Below are 22007 nucleotides of genomic sequence, written 5' to 3'. Positions count from 1 at the left end.
TGCACTTCACTTTCACACTGTTTCGTTTCTAACTGTATTAAACACACACAACTGAAAGAAGAGCAGGGTTTACAAAGTTGAATTGACTTACAATAAAAGCTACACCCATGAGTACAGAAAAAAACTAAACTTTGTGTTAATTAGGATGTTCAATCCTTCAATAAAAAAAATTCTAATCTTCAATAAATATGAAAGCAGCAGCAGAACGTGACTTTCATAATGCTTTCCAAAAATAATAGCAACATATTTTTGGATGATTTCCATGAAACACTCAAACATGTTATGGGTTATGCGCTCACATGTTGTTTGTCAAAATATAGAATTATGATCATATGATCTTACGGAGGGACAGACAACAATAGGTTCATTAAAAAAGTTATAATATGATTAATGTAATCTAAAAATATGCACATTGCCGTTGTCTGCACTTATTCAGACTATGGATTTATATAGTCTCAGCAAAACAATGTATTGTTAACAGGTCAGAAATGTTTTTATCTGTTGTTTGTTTTTCATCCTTAAAGACACGCCTACTTGTATAAGAAATAACTGAGTTAAACATACTGAAGAGTTTTGTGTGAATGATGGATAGATGCACTTTTATGATGGACAAATGCACTTCTATGATGGACAGATGCATTTTTATGATGGATTCACTCATCATAAATTCACTCAGCCCATTCACTGCCATTATAAAGCTTGGAAGAGCCAGGAGATATTCATATAACTCCAATTGTATTCGTCTGAAAGAAGAATGTCATATAGGATGGCTTCAGGGTGAGTAAATCATGGGCTAATTTTCATTTTTGGGTGAACTATCCCTTTTAATAAATGTAACTAACTCTGAGAGCACAGTGACGACTCCTGTCCATGGTCATGCACTAGCCTAAACAGAGATCTGCAACTTCTACACCGTCCAGACTGCACACACTCGTCCCTGACAACTGCTGAAAAAGGTTTGAATCAACGATAAATCACTTTTGATTTATCATGAAAATCTACTTATAGTCATGAAATCTACTTATAAATATAATATCCACATGAATAATAATATCCATTTATACACATTCATTTTATATTCTGATAGAATATATGATGAATGTTTATAAATGGGTTTTACATTTAGTATATTCTGTAACAGCGCATTTCTTAACCATAGGCTTGATATTTTTTGATATTACATGAATCTGTATTATAATAAATAATAATGCAAAAATATAAAAGATACATTGTTTAATCAATGACTGAAGATGATGGAGAATATTTTGCTGCTTAGGTTCGTAGAACTGCTGCTTTCTAAGAGAAAAGAGAAAAAAAAAACATTCTCAGAAGTAGTACAACACAAACAAAGTGATCTTTGTTTATATAACAGATTTGTGTATAATTTCTCAGTTATAAATATAGTTGCCTTTCGAGGGATCTCAATACTGTGTTTTGCTGATGTGGGGATGCATGGAAACAAGTGTCTGAAGCACGTGTGAAATCGCGCCAATCTTATAAAGAGCTGTGTTGTTGCTGGATTCTCTCTCGAGGGATGAGACTGAAGTGTTTGCACAGAGGGAAATCTGCTCTTGAGGAAGCTGAAAGCATTGTGTTGTGAAGCATTCGCTGTGTGTAGCTCTGCTCTTGTTTGACTCTCTCTCGAGGGATGAGAGTGGAGTGTCTGCACTTCACGGTTTGGGTATCAATAGTGGAGACTGTAGCCAGGCAGAGCATGGGGAGGAGTTTGACGAGAGTATTCTTTTATTTGTTCTTCTCCTGTTAGCTCCAATGATCTCAAGTCCCATTTTTAGATTTGGAAGCTTGCCCTACGAATTCTTCCAGTTAAAAATCTATATGAATCGTGTCGGCTCAGGAAGTCTGTGGCTCTGCGGCCAATTCTAACCTGGCTAAGATGATATTAAGTGATGTGTCTAGGGTCCGTGGGACTGTTTCTGGGGGACGAGTGAGTCTGAGGGAAGATCAGGAGACAATGGTAAGGAGAATGCAGAAGACAAAAGGTAGGCAAAATAAAAAGTGAATCCCCAGAAACGGAATCCCACGGACCCAGCCCCAAAACCCCATCTCTGCAATAATAATTAATAAAGGCTTGTTTAAAGTACTTCTTCCTGCCTCTATGTATTAATGCTCATGGGTAGCCGTAATGGGTTCCTTCAGACCTGAACATTAAGTATTTTACTGTTATATGTCAACAAGATTCAACAAGACATTTTCACCTGGCTATACCCAATGTTTAGATCTGTTGTGGTATTTATGCAAATTAGCACATACATAATTAGATTATGCATCGTTTGTCCATGTTAACAAACAATTGAAAAAAAAAAAAACTTGTGATACATTTTTTTGTTTGTCTTGATGTAAGTAATCAACTGTCATTTTCATGGTGATATCTAAAGGTTAAAATTGTTTACCCTATTCACATAAGAAAAAGAATGAATAGGCAATATCTGGGTCTTTTTCGAAACTTTCCCCTAATAGGATTCTTCAGGGCTTTTTTTTTTTCCTTACTCACGACATATTGAGGATACAAAATCAGTTGAGTTTGCTTCTGTTGCAATTTGTTCAAGGTTGACCCCCATTTTGGCTTAAAATGACTGGACTAATTGTACACATTGTAAGTTGGTGGGAAACAAAACTGGGTCAGAGATTGCAGATTCCACCTAACCTAAAAAAAACTCTCTCTCTCACACACACACACACACACACACACTGTACACGTTGTCAGTTGGTGGGAAAGATTCTACCTAAACTAAAAAAACTCTCTCATACACACACACTCTTTCTCTCTCTCTCTCTCTCTCTCTCTCTCTCTCTCTCTCTCTCTCTCTCTCTCTCTCTCTCTGAGTGCATGCTGGGAGTGTGTGTGGGAGTTGAGCGTGTTTGATGAGAGCTTTTGCGGGAATTTTGTTTTTCCTATCTTTTTTTGTTATTTTTTTCCCCTTTTCTTTTTATTTATTTATTTATTTATTTTCTTTCCCCCTTGTTTTTTACACAGAGTAGGAGAGAAATTGTATTTTTTCCTCTCAGTGTGTGTGCGTTCTGAGACGCCAGAATGGCGTCTGTTCCCACGCCGGGAACGCCAACACTGTCACTGCGGAACGGGTGCAGGTGTGTGCCGGAGCCCGGAGTGACAGTGGAGGATCTGCTGCTGGTGATAGGAGAGCAGGTGGATTTTGAGAATGTCGTATCGGCCTCTCGGATTGTAGAAATGAGTGAGGAGTCCATGAATCCAAGCCAGATGTGTTTATTATATAAACCTCTGTTGTATATAATCAACTTATACTGCCACAGACAACATGCTAAACTAGCAACTTGAACTCGGCGGGGGGATGACACGAGCGCGGGCAGAACTAATGCGCATGCGCGCTTCCTCCAGTACGGTAACTCAGAGTGTCCATACAGTATGCAAACACGATCATTCACCAGAATGATCTACATCCCCTTTCTTTAGTTTGTGCTTTCTACGGCAAACTGAATAAAAGGCTAGGCATTAACTTACAACACTATGACAGTTGAATTTTGTGTGTTATGAAATTGTACTTTTTAACATTCAAAACATTTCAACATTCAAATGTGAAGTGCATTGATGAGTGGTAACTGAAAGCATTTTCACTAGAACAATTTTTTTTTTTTTTTTCACAACATGGCTATGGCCAGAACTATAGAGTCCCATGGAGCCTACTGCAGAGTTATATATATTTTTCTTCTTCAAATGTCTTTGGTTTGCAGTCCATAACAGCAAAATATTCATTGTTCATACTTTGGATTAGGCCTACAGACGCGACCCGAGCGTGTCACGTACAGTGTGTTACCTGGTGTTACCTTCGTTTGGAGACTGAACAGCAGGCCTCTGCTGCACACTGGTGGGCCTAGGTGCTACCTGGGTCTCTCGAGGTGTGTGTGGTGTGTATGGGGGACTGACCGGTGCAGCTGGATCGGCATACTGACAATCAAGGTCTGCAGGGTCGACCTGTCGTGGTGGTGGCTCAGCGACGGGGAGGATGTGGCGGCGATTTCTCCTGTAGGTCCCTCCGTAGGACTCGATGATGTAGGAGCGTGGTTCCTCGCACACTTCCTTCACGGTGCCCAAGTTGTCGTGTCCCTTGATGGTCTGCATCCTAACGACTTGTCCCTCTGCAAGCGGCTGTAGTGGGCGGCTTGATTCATCATAGTAGCGCTTTTGAATGAGTCTTTTATTTTTGAGTTGGGCATTGACCCGCTTTGTGTTCTTTGGGGCTGGCTCCAGCAGTCTGGTGCTGACAGGAAGAGTCGAGCGTGTCTGTCGTGACATAAGACGTTCTGCAGGTGAGCCCAAAGCTTGGTCACGGGGAATGTTCCTTATGTTAAGCAGGTTGAGATACACATCAGTCCCATCTCTGTGAGATTTTTCCATCAGTAGTTTGGCACTGCGGACTGCTCTCTCTGCCAGTCCGTTTGACTGTGGATACCCCGGGCTGCTGGTAATGTGGGTGAAGTCCCACTGCTCGGCGAAATCCTTGAAACGTTGGCTTGTGTATTGCCTCGCATTATCACTGATGAGGGTGTGAGGTGTTCCATGGACAGAAAAGTGCCTTTTCAGCTTTGTGATCACAGCTGCTGAAGTTGTGTCACGGAGAAGGTCGATTTCATACCACCCTGAGTACGAGTCTACCAGCACGTGGTACTGTTGTCCGTGCCACTCAAACATATCAGTAGCCACTGTAGACCATGGCAGCGCTGGAACTGGATGTGGCTGTAAAGGTTCCTTTTGCTGATGTGGTCTGGTGCTATTACAGACGGAGCATGATATCAGTTCTTCTGCAATGTCTTTGTTCATTGACGGCCAAAAAACAGTGCTCCTGGCCCTGCGTCTGGTTGACTCTAAGCCTGGGTGACCTCTATGTACAATATTGATGTATTCTCGGTGCAGAGAGTGCGGAATTACTGCTTTATGGCCCTTGATAACTATTCCATCTTCCACCACCAGCTCGTCTCTGTAAGGGAAGAACGAACGAATGGATGGGTGGACACTGCGTTCTTTGTCAGGCCATCCTCGTTGAATGATTGTGCTGAGAGTCTGTAGCACCTGATCCTGTGCTGTGTGGGTCCGGAGCTCCTCTAGTCTGTTAGTTGAAATGTAGCTGATGGACATCACCTCAAATGTATTGTTTGCAGCTGGGCTTTGTGAGACAGTTTTGTTTGGAGCTCGTGATAGGGTGTCAGCTAGGTACATGTGTTTACCCTTCTTGTAGACGAGCGTGATGTCATAGGCTTGTAACTGTAGTAACATCCTTTGCAGTCGGGCAGGAGCAGTGTGGATGGGCTTTTTTAGGATTGTGACCAGAGGTTGGTGGTCGGTTTCAATGACAGTGGGCTTCCCATATACGTAATACTTAAATTTGGTGCATGCAAACACGACCGCCAACAGCTCCTTTTCAATTTGAGCGTACCGTGTTTCTGTGTCAGTAAGCGTGCGAGATGCGTAAGCGACTGGTCTCTCCTCCTGTAAACATGCAGCACCAAGTCCGTAACATGACGCATCACAGGTCAGTGTAACTGGTTTTCTCACATCGTAGTAGGATAAGACTGGTGCGCTGGATAAGCATGACTTGAGACGGTCGAACGCCTGCTGATGTTGTGGAAACCAGCACCACGCAGTGTCTTTGTGTGTGAGCTGTCTCAGAGGCGCTGCAATCTCGCTTAGGTTTGGGATGAACTTCCCAAGATAGTTCACCATGCCAAGGAATCGCTGCATAGCTGGGACGTCCTGAGGGACTGGCATGTTTGTGATTGCCACGGTCTTGGCAGGGTCGGCTTTGAGGCCCTCCTTTGTAAATATGTGGCCAACATAACAGACCTGATCCAGGCGAAACTTGCATTTGAGACGGTTCAGCCTGAGGTTTATCTCTCGGGCCCGGTCGAGCACTTGTTTTAGGTTGGCGTCGTGTTCAGTGGCATCACGACTTCCTATGATGATATCGTCCACTGTAATAGCACACGGATATCCTGCAAACAGCTGTTCCATTGAGCGCTGGAAAACTTCGCTTGCTGAGCTTATGCCGAATGGCATGCGAAGGAATCTGTAGCGCCCGAAAGGTGTGCTGAAGGTGGTCAGCATTGATGACTTGTCATCGAGACATATTTGCCAGAATGAGCTCTTTGCATCTAACACAGAGAACACTGTAGCACCTGACATCTGGGTGGCGACTTCCTCAACGCTGCGCATTGGATAATGGGGTCTCTTCAGAGCAGTGTTGAGGTCTTTTGGATTGATACACAGTCTGATTTCCTGTTTGTCTTTTTTGTGCGTTGCTACCATAGACGAAACCCAGTCTGTAGGTTCAGAAACTGTGGTTATGACACCTTTATTCTGCATGCTGTCAAGCTCAGCTTTGACTCGTGTCTGCATTGCCACTGGAATGCGGTGTGCTGGACGAACCACCGGTTGTACAGTTGGATCTAGTGTCATAGAGTATGTGATAGGGAGTTTTCCGAGCTCATCACTGAACACATCTTTGTATTGTGCGAATATCTGTTTAGTGAAATCGGCATCGCTCTCAGTGCTGACCTGATGAACGTGGGGGCTCATTGTGACAATTCCTAAGCACACACATGCACGGAATCCCAGTAGTGGCACTACATCTCGGTCCACAAGGAAAAAAGGTAGTGTGTGTTGCTGTCCATCTAAACAGCAAGGTAGTGTGACAATTCCGTTAGTCTCTATTGTGCTGCCTCCATAAGCCACTAAATTAGTGTCTTTGCTGCATTTCACTGGTCGCTCACCGTCAGCAAGCTGTTGAAAGGCATCTTTTGACATCACGTTACACTTAGCACCTGTATCTACTTTCATTTCAAAGGGCTTGTTATGTATGTGCAGTGTAACAAATCCTTCATCCTTTCCTTCTGTTTGAGGAGTAATGGAATTCACGCACTTGTCGTCAAGTTCGACACCATCCACATAAAAAGTGTCATCACAGGTGGTGTTGTCTGACTTTTCCAGTTCTAACTGGTGTACAGATTTTCTGTAGTCGTTGTGCTTTGCATAGCTTTTCCTTTCATAGCCTTGCCGGTGTGACATGGACTTACAGCATTTTTTGTAATGATTGAATTTTTTACAGTTATGGCATTGCTGGCCAAAAGCAGGACACTTGTCTCTCTGCGCCGTATGGCTACTTCCACAATTGCTGCAATTTGTAATGGATTTTGTCTCGTATTTGCCTGCTTGAGATTTATATTTTGACCTCTGGTCCCACCCGCCGGAATTTGGCTGGATTGCGTCGACAGTGGTGGCTGTCTGGGGCATGGCAAGCGTCCTATTACTTTCCTCAGTCATCTCATATATGCGGCAGATTGTGATAGCTTTTGTTAGAGTTAATTCGCTGTCACGTAGCAAAGCCTTTCTTATACTGTCATTTCTGATGCCACATACTATTCTGTCACATATAAGTTCATCTGTCAGGTTTCCAAAGTGACAACTGTTAGCTTTGATCCTCAAGTCACTGATGTAGGATTCAATATTTTCACCTTGCCTTTGAATTTGTGAATGAAACTTGTGTCTCTCCATAGTTTTGTTATGTTGAGGGTTACATACCTCCCGAAATTTTCGTTTCAGGCACTCGGGGTCTTCTCTAGACTCAGCTGGAACGACAACGACTCCCTCTTCACCTGGCGCCCTCACCTCTGCTGCGTAAACAAATGAACGCTCCCGTTCGATGGCCTCCGCTCCTGCGAGATTGAGGAGGATATATGCCTTTGTTTTGGCAGGCTTGTCAGAGTGCGCCGCTGCTATGAAGATATCATATTCTTGTTCAAAAATCCGCCAATTCTCGGCGAGGTTCCCGTCGAAAACGAGGGGATCTGGTCTACGAAATCCATCCGCCATCACGTCTTTAGTCGTAACTTTAACGACGTCAGTAGTTTTCTCCGCTCGAGACAGAAAACAAAGCACGTGAAACTCACAGGCGATAGATCCGTTTCATCTTCTGACACCATGTAGAAATGAGTGAGGAGTCCATGAATCCAAGCCAGATGTGTTTATTATATAAACCTCTGTTGTGTATAATCAACTTATACTGCCACAGACAACATGCTAAACTAGCAACTTGAACTCGGCGGGGGGATGACACGAGCGCGGGCAGAACTAATGCGCATGCGCGCTTCCTCCAGTACGGTAACTCAGAGTGTCCATACAGTATGCAAACACGATCATTCACCAGAATGATCTACAGATGAACAAAGCAGTTGTTGTGTTTTTAAAGTCTGAGGCGCTAGTTAATCAGTTGACTGTCAGTGGTATATGGGTGAAGGAAGCATATGTTCCGGTAACCCCGCTATCCGCTCCAGCAACTAAAGTCACCATTTCAAATGTCCCGCCTTTTGTATCTAATGATGTTATCACTAAAAAGTTGCAAAGATTTGGTAAAATCGCGGGTCCCGTCCGAATGATTACAGCATAGCTATTGAGCCTCTGTTATGTAGATTAAGAAGACAGCTCACTGGTTTAAATGTTAGTACACTGGTTTTTAAAGAACCTACTAAACTCTCTGCATATGCAGATGACATTACAGTGTTAATTAGTGGTCAGAGTGAGGTTCAATCTTTAAAAGGAGCTCTAGAATGTTACGGGAAGGCATCTTCGGCTAAAGTTAACTGGGGTAAAAGTGAGGCTCTTTGGTGTGGTCTTGGTCTGAATAGTCCAGCACTTCCTAGTGGATTACAGTGGGGGAGAACAGGTTTTAAATATCTTGGGGTGTTTTTAGGAGTAGACGAATATAAAAGGAAAAACTGGGAGGGCTTAGTGGAGAAAGTGTGTGCTCGGTTGTCTCACTGGAAATGGTTGCTGCCTCGGCTGTCCTACAGGGGGAGGGTCCTGGTCTGCAATAATCTGGTGCTTCATCGTTATGGCACAGGATGATGATTCTAGAGCCTCCAGAGGAACTAGTAAGGGAAATCCAGAAAAATCTGGTGGACTTTTTCTGGTCGGGACAGCACTGGCTGAGGGCGCCAGTACTGTATCTGCCTATTCAGGAAGGAGGACAGGGGCTGGTCGACATCAGTTCCAGAATCCGAGCCTTCAGGCTCCAGGCGGCTCGGAGACTACTCTACGGGGAGCATGTGAGCTGGGCTGAGGTGGCCTGTTCCCTCCTGAGGAGAGCTGGTAACATGGGGCTAGACCGACACCTTTTTCTCATGGACATCAACAAGTTGGACTTAACAGGATTGACACCTTTCTACCGGTCAGTACTGAGAGCATGGACACTTTTAAAAATATCTCGGGAGCCAAATGGTGCGCTGGCCCTGTGGATGAGGGAAGAACCCCTGCTCTTAAACCCGGCACTGGCTTTGGACATTTTTAACTCAGTCTCCCTCAGAAGAGCTTTATGGTCTGCAAACATTACTAAAGTTGGACTTTTGATCTCTGAGGATGGGTGGATATCTGCTGAAAATTTGGCTCAAAAACTGGATATTAGATCAGTTCGAGTGGTGGAGAGAATGCTGACTCAAATACGGGAGTTTTTGCCCCAGGACTATAGACTGGTTTTAGAGTCATCTGGTGGGAAGGAGGAAACCTCTACTTTCCCAGAACTGGCGTTTTCAGCAGAAACTGGAATATGGCAAGAGACTGAGGGAGGCCTGCTTTCTTTTAAGACCCCCCAGTTGGAACTTTTTAGTAACACTGGGAAAAAAGCTTTTTATGTACTGTGTGTGAAAGTGTCACATCTGCACTCGCTTGAGAGTGTGAGAGAGTCAAAGTGGCAGGAGTTTTTTGGGCCAGGCGCTTCCCCTAAAGGCTGCTGGAGGTCCCTGTACAAGACTCCTATAGAGAAAAGGTCCGGAGACCTTCAGTGGAGGATTGTGCATGGGATAATAGCCACAAACAGACACAGAGCACACCTTGACCCACAGGTAGGGGAGGGCTGTCCATTCTGTGGGATGCAGGAAACAATTTTTCATTTGTTTTTTGATTGTTTTAGGCTAGAGCCATTATTTAACAAATTAGAAGAGTGGTGTCTGACCCTTGGGGAAGTTTTTATGCCTATGTTTTTTATTTATGGGCCTAAATACAGCAAGAAAAAAAAGGAAGTTCATGTTTTATTAAATTGCTTATTTGGGCAAACCAAAATGGCAATCTGGTTGTCCCGAAAAAGAATTGAATGATGGTGGATCAGTTGATGTGGTTTCAGTGTTACAGGGGTTAATAAAATCCCGTATAAATATAGAGTTTAGCTATTACAAGTTGGTTAATGATTTGGATGTTTTCAGAGGTAAATGGGGCATAAAAAAATGTATTTGTGATGTTGACATTGATGGATGTCTTCAAATTTATGTATGAGTGAGTTTTGTAGTAGAGGAAATGTAAGAAAAAGAGGGGATTTTTTATTTTTTTATTTTTTTATATATGTCTTGAGTTTCTGGTTTTGTTTTTTAAAATCCATTGCTCTCATTCTAGTTGGTTTTAAAGGTTTTCTTTTTTTACTAAAAATGTTGAATCTTTAATGTTTTTGTAAATAAAGTGATCTTAAAGTCAAGTCTCTCTCTCTCTCTCTCTCTCTCTCTCTCTCTCTCTCTCTATCTCTATCTCACACACACACACACACACACACACACACACACACACACACACACACACACACACACACACATTCTCTCTCTCTCTCTCTCTCACACACACACACACTCTCTGGGTTCCACAGGACGTGTCCACATAGCATCAGTAAATAACTAACTAACGAGTTCCCTTAAAAAGGACCCAGGGGTTCATGCATAACCCTGAGACGTATCTGTATGTCATGTGTAAATCTCTCACCTTGTTTGTGACTCTTCTGAAACTCTGCAATGTCAGAAACTGGGAATGAAAAACACAAAAATCTGATTAATGTATTCATGTGTAGCTCAAACAGCAGAGCATGTGACAGATTCGGTTCCACTGAATGAAAGATTCATGAATCAGTGTCACTTTAGTTGAAGGCATCTGCTGATTTCTTTAAACGAATATTGAACATTTGAAATTTAACGCATTGAAATGTTTTTATGGCTGAATTTTATAGACGTATTTTTAAACAGCTAGTTTTTTGTTCTGAATTCTTAAGCTTGGGACACACCAAACCGACGACAAAGAACTAGCGCTGATGAAAGTTGTCTCCTGTATATAATATTGTTACTCTTTTATTTCAGTGTAATTATTCATTAATGACAGATAGGCTGCTTTTCCTATAAATGTTATGTAGGCTATAGTGAATGAAAAGGCACAGTTTAGAGTCGATTTTACTTTCACTTCAGAGAAAGTTAAACAGCATTGATGATGAAATATAAAATAAATCATAAAAATCATAAATACTCACAGTTTGGTTTTCCACTATTAATGCTGCTTTTTCTGACTAGTCTCAGCATTTTTTTTGGCTCATTAGATCGTAACTTTTTGTCTTTTTTGTTCACCATTTTTCGCTTTCTCTATTGTCACGTTTAATTATCCTGCAGTACTTTGTGAAGCTCCATAAATGTTCTCCAGTGCATTAATTTACACTCCGCCTTTGTATAATCTGTTTAAAAAGATGAAAATGTAATTCATATTGTTGTGCTGTACAGGTCTACAGTAGCTAGATCAGCTTCACTAATATGAAAAGTCCATATTTAAATATATTAATTAATAAACATCTCTGTACTAAATAATAAAAGACAAAGTGTTATATTCACCTTGTGATGAGCTGAAAAGAGGGAATCTCCAGCACAGTTCTGACATCTCTCTTGCTGTGAATGAAATTCTGCTCAGTGCTTTATACTTCTAGTGACGGTCCGCCCACTGTATTTACATCATCAAGGCGCACATCAACACTGTATTCATTGAAGATTATTTTGGAAAGACCTAGAATCCTTTATTAGTAGAAAACTGAAGTGTATGATAGAAATGTGTGTAGGGTATGTGTAGAGTTGAGACGTGTGTACAGTTGACATGTGTACAGTTGAGACATGTGTACAGTTGAGACATGTGTACAGTTGAGACATGTGTACAGTTGAGACATGTGTACAGTTGAGACATGTGTACAGTTGAGACATGTGAGAGAGAATAGAGGGCACCTTCCATCAAAAAAATTTCGCACGCTCAGTAGTTCTAAACAGTGTAAATTAAAACTTTAAAAAAAAAGTACAATAAAGACATAGCCAGAGTGTGAGATCAGTGTTTTTATTAAAGAAGACAGATGTACATTCATCACTTTCAAAACATCAATGAAATAAGTTAAAATTGCATTTTTCTCTAAAAGAGATATAAAAAAATGAGTTAGTGTTATTTAAAGATGTTAAAACATTGAAACAAGTTAAGAGTTCTTTAATTTACAGAAAATATTGATTTGTAAGCATTTAACTTTCAGACAGTATTTGTAAAACGTTTACATAAAACACAAACTAGTTTAAAAAGTGTTACGTTTTTTACATACCCAGCTGTTAAAGACTCGGAGTTTAAAGATATATAAGTGCTTCGTTGTAGTGGAGAGCGTCCACTCACTCCGGAGGTCAGTCAGAAATGAAGCACTCTGAGGCCTACAGAGAGACACACACAAACCCCGCCCCTAGCCCCGCCCCCAACAGATGTCACCGTGGGAAATTCCCACACCCCCTTCAAGCTCCCAAATAGAAAACACATCCGGTCATCTCGGTGGCCGAAGCTAAATGACCAAAGAAAACCGATGCAACGGCCCGAAGAGACCACACCCCCTAACACGCCCCTCTCAAAGCTCATAGGTTGTGTAAAATTAAGACACACCTCTCAGATGTCATTGGATGATACAAATGACATAACTCATAGGAATCCCCCTCCCAAAGTCTGACAGTTAGAGTTTAAAAAGCAGCGGAAACTTCAAGTGAAATACTACTTTTATCTATGCTTTTTTATACAGTTTTTTATGTAAACCACTTTAAACATCCATATGAAATGTGGTAAATAGTCACGGCTTCCAATATTTAATTGTCACAAAATTATTCTATATTTTAAAGTATAGCCCATAGAGTTTTTTAAGGCTCTCTCATGTGTCATACCACACACACACACACACACACACACACACACACACAGCGCCGCAATGTCTACCAAGGTGTTATTGGGCATATGGTAGCATCCTGCCAGTGTTGTAGTCGAGTCACCAATTGTCGAGTCCGAGTCAAGTCTCGAGTCCCCGTGTTCGAGTCCGAGTCCAAGTCCGAGTCACCAAAGAAGAGACCGAGTCGAGTCCGAGTCGAGTCACCATTACCTGAGTTCGAGTCCGAGTCGAGTCTCGAGTCCCCAGTGTTCGAGTCCGAGTCGAGTCATCAAGGTTGAGTCTGTGTTATATTTCAAGACTGCCAACATTTCTCTACTCTGGCACCTTTAAAGAGCTGATATAATTATAAAAGAGGGTCTACATTAAACAAAAATGACACCACTGTGTTGACAATTATAAATAATAAATACAATATAAATAAATATAAATAAAAAATTTGATTTCAATAATGTAGGCTATTAGTAGGCTAAATGTTTAAATTAACATTAACAATGCTGTAGAAGTGCAGTTTATTAATAGTAGCCTAAATGTTAACTAATGTAGTTAACTAGAGTTTAATAAATGGAACATATTGTAAAGTGTTACCGATTTGTTATACACCGATTCAGACGTCTCGTGAGTTCGTTGTTGGACAGATGGTCAGTTGTTTTAACCATTCATTAAAGTGAATCGTTCAAATGAGTCATTAGTTCGCGAATCGGACGTGTCATTAATGGACGTGTAGCCTATACGGCACGCCTTGTGTGATTATCTCGGCAGTTTAGGACAGGACAAGATTTGTGTCAACACAGAAAACATTTCATCACTAGATAGGTCTTTTCGTTTATTGAAATTGTGGCTAATGTCAGCTGAATGTGCGGAACGCTTTTCAGAGAAGATATAAGGCAAACGTTTTTTGATTTTTTTTCAGCACAATTCACACCTCGCGGTAATTCAGGAGAAAAAAATCTCTGAATGATCTACGTGAAACTTCGGTCTTCTGACCTTTTACTATCGTGTCAATTGATTTTGATTAATATGCGTGAGGAGGGAGCACCGCTCGTGTTGTTTGAAGACGGTGAGAGCGCGCGCGCGGCTGGGGCTTTCTCTCTGCTCGTTCATATATGCAGGAAAAAAAGAGATCCCGTCCGGTCTTGGAGCCCAAAACAGGAAAAGTGTAACATCTTATATCAAATTTTAAATCCTATTTAGTCAGAAACTTCATCCAACGTCATTCATTTGATGAATGCTCAAGTCCGATTTTATATCCTCGAGTCCGAGTCCAAGAACGAGTCATCAGTCCGCGAGTCCAAGTCAAGTCACGAGTCCTGAGAATAGAGTCTCGAGTCGGACTCGAGTCCAGAGAATAGGGACTCGAGTCGGACTCGAGTCCGAGTCCAGGACTCGAGTACTCCATCACTGCATCCTGCATATTTTATTTTTTCTCTTTTTGACGGAATTGTGCTAATTAGTTTTATTGCAGAGCTTATTTGAAGAGATGGGTCAAATTCGACATGTTTTTTTCTAGTCATACAAATCAGGTATCAGATTCCATACCACATGCAGAGATGAAGGGTTTCTTTGAAAATGAAGCGGGAAAAAGGTGTTTTTAAAACACGTCGTATCGCAATCTTTAAAAGGAGTCAAAACTATTTCATTCGTGTACCAAACCGCCGAAGGAGACACAGCATCGAGCCAGCGCAATGTCTACAAATCATCATCATGGACCAGAAGGAGACGAAGCCTCTTTTGATCCTGAATTAGTGGAAATTCTTAACGATCTATGTGAGTTTTTTTTATCATAATTCATAACCTACAAAATTGAAAAGATATCTCAATAAATGCTTTTATTTGCAGATGACACATCATTCCCCGAAGGTGTCTCGCCAGGTGATTTTTTTCAAGGTACGGGGATATATTTTTGTCATGTCTTTTTTAATATTTACTATTTAATATTTGTTTTAAAGAAAAAAGCTACTTTCAACAGAAATCACAGAGGACGCATCGCCTCATAGCTCCGCCCACCCGCCAGAGTCACCTAAATATCCATTGGTTGATGATTCAAACCCGACCAATCAAATTTACGAAGACGTCACTCCAAATACAACCCCTAGAACCCTGCTCTGTGTGGACACAGAGAGTACCGAACGTCAAACCTCACCTCCAGTCGAAGAGGAGAATTCTTCCCGTTCGAGCCCGTCTTTGGATGAGGTAAACACCGGATCGATTAACATCATTGACGCTTCACGCAAAGGGGTGAAACGTCTTCGGGAAATTTATGGAGAAGAATTAATCTATCCGGAGAGAGGTAAGGGAAAAAGAAAACTATTTGGTCTAATCTTTTATATATTTTATTCGTTGAATTTTTTTAATTAACTGAATATTGTTTTTAGAAGAAAACAGTGAATCTGTTACATCCACAACGGGAGGAAAGAAACGATTCGAGAAATATTCTCCTGAGAGTCCGATTACGGATGAATACGGTAAGATTTCTTGTTTCATTAGACTATATTTTATCTATATTAAATAATTCATATAATATATATATATATATATATAAATTTTTTTTTTTTTTTTTTTGCTTTAGAAGAATTCAGTACAATCGGTACTGAACACCATCAATTCTGAACAGGACTTATCAGAAAGCAGTGATGAAGACGACCGGAGGTTTAGTCCTCTGTACAACGCTGCAGATCTCCGTGGATTGAGTTATGCCACTTTACGGAGTGCAAACAGAAGCTTCCAACGTGTTATTTAAATCGCCACACTACCTCTCACTTACCATCAGACAGCGGATATAGTTTCAGGAGCGCAGAGCGGTATTACGGACCTTCTACATAGAGTCATTGATACACAGAATCAACACACCGCCGATTTAAGAAGTGCGGTGGAATTTTTCGGTGTTTGCCAAGAAGAAAACAGACAGTTGCGCAACACGGTCTTATCACTTCAGCAAAACCTTTCGGAGGTGAGGAACGACCATTCGTTGCTTATTACAGTATTGTCCCTAATCTCTGAAAGATTAAATATTATTCAGAGACAATCGAGGGATACATAAAATGATGATTGACCAGTTTTTAAAAAAACATTTCACTGTTATTGTTTTAAAATTGTTTGCCTGTTATTGTTTTTATCTAAGTGTGTGAGATTTTGTATTTGTATTTTAGTTTTTAAAAATCTATTTCTCTGTTATTGTTTTTATCTAGGGGTGTGCGTATGTGTGATTATGTTTTACTAATAGCCTACATTTTATGATGTATACCTATTAACAACATTGTGGGGTATATTTGATGGCATCCTTCTGTTTCACACAATTTAAAAAATAAAAAACATATCAAAATGTTTCCTAAAAGACAGAGAACCGACTCAGAGTGTGATGAAATAACTCGCTCAAGATCAAGACCTAGGTCTGAGAATAACGAGAGACTCAATCTTTTAATACGTGAACAGTTAAGAGGTCTAAATAGTACTGATTTGTCTAATACGGAGAGATTGGATAATATTATAATCGACCAGCATGGCTGGATAGAGCCGACCGAGGATGATGGAGATGAGAGCGCACAGACAGGCGGTACACTAGGGTCATCTCAAACGAGGCGTACGGAGTTAAGTCGTGCGGAGATAGATTCTCTGATGACTGATGGCGGGGTTGTTCGGGGTTTCACGATAACACCACGACCGCGTTTTAATGGGGTAGAGCTGCAGAGATCGTTAGATCTCAGACAAATACAGACCAGCGATTTTGTAGAATATAATTCACGCCTCCATAATATTCTAAACGAGGTGGTTGACTTTTCACATCAGCTGGCGGGGGAGACGGGCTTCATAAACATAGCGCTTGCAGGAGAAAGTTTGCCGGGATCAGTAAATGCAGTATTATTAACACCTGATAACAACCACGATCCTTCATTATTCATAAATCAGATTGAGCAAGTTGCTCAGAGTAATGCTGATGTGGCTAGTGACTCGACCCTAACATTACAAATCTCAATTGTGCGAGATAAAACAGGAGGCGCACGAAGAAAGATCAATGACCTAGCTATCAGCGAGAGTATCAGTAGGAATAAAATGCATTTATTTAGCCCCATTAATATCGATAATGAAATGTGTTTGAGTTACTGTCTAGCATATTTCCTCAATCCAGAATTCACAGATCAAGAGTTACACACACCTGCGATGGAGATTCACACGGGATGTGGTTTTATGGCACACGAGCAGATAGGTCTCCATAATTTGTCGGTTTTCGAAAATAAATTAGACATAAAAATTGTAGTTTTTTATAGAGACTGTTCTGGGAAGGTGGTTGTGTACAAAAACACAGACGAATTACACCTAAAGACAGTCCATCTATTTCTGCACGAAGGACATTTTCATCTAATAAAAAATTTAACAGGATTTATAGGAAGTTCGTACGTGTGCGAATACTGCTTAAGGGGGTATAAAGACAGAAAAACACACGAATGTCAGTTTGTTTGCAAAATATGTATGACATCTGCGTGTCGTTCGCATGCGAGGAGAACAAGACAGTGTGCAGAATGTCTGAGATTCTGTAAAAACAACTTCTGTTACGAAACACATAAAAAATCACAAACCCTCGGCGAGAGATCTCAGTGTGAATCTGTGAGATTCTGCTCAAAATGCCATGCCGTTTATAGAACGCCCTCTGGTGGTGAAAAAATAAAACCTCACAAATGCTCTCCAGAGTATTGTGTACATTGTTACGAGATTTTGACGAGCGACGGTGGTCACGAATGTTACATTCAGCCTCTAAAACCTGAACCCAAAGACAAAAATTACATTTATTATGATTTTGAAACATTCGTTCAAGATGGGAGACACATAGCAAATTATGTTTGTGCAATGACACAGACAGGTGAGACGTTTGAAGCTGCGGGGCTAGATTGTGTGGCCCGTTTGATTAAACACTTCAGACGCCCAAAATATACAGGATACACGTTTATTGGACATAACTCGTCCGGTTTTGATGCATATTTACTGCTTAATTATCTTGTCGGGGAGGGCTTGACTCCAAAAGTTATTATGCAGGGGTGTAGAATTCTATACATGTATGATACTGTGTTTAAGCAACGTTTCATTGACTCATGGCAATTTTTCCCCTTTAAACTTGGAAAAATTCCCGTGGCCCTTAACTAAGATACACAGGAGAAGGGGTATTTTCCGCACCTTTTCAATAAACCAGAAAATGCAGAATATATCGGTCCCTATCCTGCAAAAGAGTTTTACGGTTATGAGACAATGAGTGAAGCCGAGCGTGTCAGATTTGACACTTGGTACTGAAGACTCAAATTTCATCATTTAATGTTGTTTTTAGTATTATTATTACTTTTTTATTAATATCCATAATCAGTAGTATTATGTATCTCTTTTATAATCTTTTTATATACATTCATAATTATTTGTACTCATCGTATTTTGTGAATATGTGGGAGAGACTTTGGGAGACTTTGGACTTGAGTGTGTGCTGCTGGACTGAAATGTATATGCATAGCATAAGGGGAATACATTCCAACGTTAATGGAAACCATATGTTCTTCTGCTGAATGTACAGATGGTGGACAACCAGAATGCCTATTACCGCCGCGCCAGCTGCCGCGGCGAAATCACCGCGGCGAAAATAAACCAGCCGCATTTCAAAGTCGTTCCCGAAATGACCGCCAGGTGGCGCAAAGGGACATTGTGCAAAACAGCAGCAATTGCCGTATTTTAAAATGTAAGTGGGTTAAATATAAAACCCTAAGCCTAATAGGCATATTTTTCATATATATTAAATAGGCCTATTAGGCTACAACAGAATAGAACCAAAGATAGAATCAATTTTAGAACTGAAAAAATAGAATCAAAAGTTAAAAATAGAGACGATATTAGGAGCAATGACGCTGAATATTTTTACTATTCTATTGAGGAATTAGATAAATGAAGAGCTCTCGTGAGCGATACAATTGCATAGTAATTTATAGTGATTTCAAAAGCAGTCCTTAAAAAATAAATAAATGGAGTAGTGTGGCATAATTTTTGAGAGATTACGCGGAACGCGTTTTAGTTAAGATCCTAGTTTCAATGCCCTTAATGTATATAGGCTAGGCTACTGCTTTAAAAAAAATGTCACAACGCGTTTTGAGATTGTTTTGAAGTTTAAAATGTAGTGTTTTGGCACACCAGGCCGAGTGGCGTTACGCATTGTTCAAAAATCAGGTTTTATTCTGGCATGTTGAATTTGCGTTAGAATTTTTTTTTTGATTTATTAGATTTAGATTTTAGATTTCGTTAGATTTATTTTTCTCATAACAGCTAAAAAAAACTTAATATATGCCTTAATATGACCTACTTAATATAGGCAATAGGCATATAATAGCCTATATAATAAATTAGCAAAACTTGGCCACTAAATATTTAATTTAATTATTTTAATTATCACAATTAAAGTTTTAATTTTATTAAATTGAACAAGCGCAACAATCAGCATTTAATCAAATATTCTAAAAGATGTATTATTAATAATAATGTTATTTCAACATAATATTTCGTTTTTTCGACATAATATGTGTGCGTGCAACAAGCAAGATGTGTATTTGTAAATCCGGTGATGCGTGCATTGATTTTTATCAATAAACTAGTGTTTTCTGACAGTGTCGACTGCAAAGATGAAGTTGACGATCGCCATATTTGTAGTGAACGCACCTAGAGAGAAATGCACATAAAGACATAATCAGAGAGTAGCCTTTTTCTTTTCGTTTTGAATTATTTCGTTTGAAGACATTTCAAGCTTTGTGTATTTGATGTATTTATCATGTCTGTGTGAGGCATACGCTGAGTTTCGTTAAGTTAGGAGGATGAGATGCGCTCCAGCTGACGTGCAATGCAAGTGACCGCGCGGGCGCCTCCATGATTAGTGTCTGTTAGATTTGCTTCTCTTACTTATTAAATCCAGCAATTGGTTGATGAAAAATTTATTAAAATTAAGATACAATTTATAGAAAACGAAATTCACTTTAAAGAAAGGTAAACAACACTTAATGAAGTGGTCAAAATCATGTCTGACCCACTCCATATCCATCTCTCGATATAACGCATCCTATCTTACTCGTGCTGTTCACTTTTCATATTCAACATAGATGGAAAAAAATAACATTATAATATTTTAACAAATATGATACTAAATGAGATTATTTAATGGCTACAACAGTATAGTAGGCCTATAGACTCTATTTGTACAAATTGCTGCACATTAATTTAATTAAATGAAACCTTGTAACGAATTCACACTGTAGGGTAGACTGTGTACAGTTGAGACACCGTAAATAACTTGCGTTCGCAGCAAGCACAAGTTGTGATTTTTGCTGTGCACTTGCATATTAGTGTCAGCTGGGAAGGAAATATAGAGACCAGACCTCTTGGAACTTTAATTTAATACATAGCGTTGGTAAAGCATACTGAAATTACATCCCTACAAATGTATTAGGCCCTACTGAAAATAAATGTATCGAATTTAAGCAAAGTAGCCTAAATGTTAAGACTGTAAGCCCTTTGCTTTTTTATGTAGCCTATAAAGGACTCTTATAGCCGACTTTGTGTTAATTTAATTTGTAGAGGATTTTTTAAACTCAAACATTAACACTGAAATAAATGAAACTAAATTATTGTACATTTTTTGGCACACCACGACGAGTGGCGCTATGCATTGTTCTAAAGCCAGGTTTTATTCTGGCATGTTGAAGACAAACGCGGCGGCGCGTTCATTTGAATGAAGAGCGCTTCTCGCTCGTGTGAGCGAACACCCACTGGAACGTTAGGCCATGTCGCAACGAGTGAATCGTGGCCGAGTGGTTAAACTTACGTTACGATCATTTAGATGACATGGGTTCGAATCCCGAACTAACTTGGACTACTGATATTTTTATATTAGCCTATTAATGCATTTTATAGTCTATTGTTGATGCAAAGAGATTTGTCTAGTTCTAACACACAGAGGGAGAAATAGTTGATTAAACTGTTAAAGAGAGGACATTTCCAGTTTGATATTGACTTGTGAATCTGTGGTGATAACAGTCGTGTGATAGTGTCGAGTGTATGGTTGATTTTGCTGCTCATACCAGTGTGGTGTTCCTGCACGTGAGAGATCTTCCGTGGGGAAAGGAAATTCAGAGACATTGGGGAAGATTGAGCGTGAGTTAATCTGTAATATGTTATAAAAAGTTGTTGAAAGGTTAAATAACACTGTTTATTTCATATATTAATGTAACATTGAGTAATTATTGCTCTTTATGCCGTGTTAGAGGGGAGAACAGCCACACGTGATATTGCACGTGCACCAGCTACCACGTGAGCTTTTTCTGTGTGCTTCAAAGTCTCAATAAGAGTGAGTTTTGATCATTTTATTCTTCTAAAGTGTTTATGTACAAGTTAGGAAGAATATTTGTACCCTGTTTCAAGTGTATACTATTTCATTGAGTCTAATTACTGATTGATTTGAACAAAAGGGGTTCAACTGTGAATTGTAATGTATTCATGTGGTGAAATGTGCATATTTCTCATGTATGCTGTGTTTTATTTCTTTCTTTAGGCATATTCAGGCCACTACCGTTGTTTTTGGCACTCATTTTATTTGTTTCTGAGATTATCAATGTGAAAACCACCTTTTTATTTGTTTTGTTTTGTAAGACTCTTATTATTTTGTTTTCTGCACTCATTGGAGTCAGTTGGACAGTTTATTTTGTTATGCCAATTTCACTTATTAATTGGAATGTTTTTTCTAAAACTGCTTTTCTCCTGAACGAAAATATACATTAACGCTGTGTCTCAATTGAGGCCCAGTCAGGAATAAAAGAACCCGTTTTCTTTAGATGTTATGGCTGTGTCTTATTTCCTGACATAACGTTTGAACGGCCACATATATATATATATGACGTTTAAACGACAAACAATAAAATCAGAACCAGTATTCTGTTGCGTTCATGGTTCCAGTGGCAGTAATGCATCCACGGCTTTTCAAAATGT

At 40.0% G+C, this 22007-nt stretch overlaps 2 long non-coding RNA genes across 2 annotated transcripts in view; one reads left to right on the top strand and one right to left on the bottom strand.

The window, feature by feature from the left end:
- The window catches only part of LOC309477014, a 43230-nt gene extending 31538 nt beyond the window's left edge, over positions 1–11692 (bottom strand). The window contains exon 1 of the long non-coding RNA XR_014198462.1: positions 11674–11692. This is a non-coding gene — a long non-coding RNA (uncharacterized lncRNA). The remainder of the gene's footprint in view (positions 1–11673) is intronic.
- A 9294-nt stretch (positions 11693–20986) lies between these two features.
- On the top strand, positions 20987–21852 carry LOC309478256. The gene is made up of 2 exons (XR_014198913.1): positions 20987–21176; positions 21287–21852. It is a non-coding gene; the product is annotated as an uncharacterized lncRNA (long non-coding RNA).
- The last annotated feature ends 155 nt before the right edge of the window (positions 21853–22007 follow it).

Source organism: Leuciscus leuciscus, assembly GCF_965113295.1.
Source record: "Leuciscus leuciscus genome assembly, chromosome: 16".
Taxonomy (NCBI): Eukaryota; Metazoa; Chordata; class Actinopteri; order Cypriniformes; family Leuciscidae; genus Leuciscus; species Leuciscus leuciscus.
This window is presented reverse-complemented; position numbering and strand designations above follow the sequence as displayed.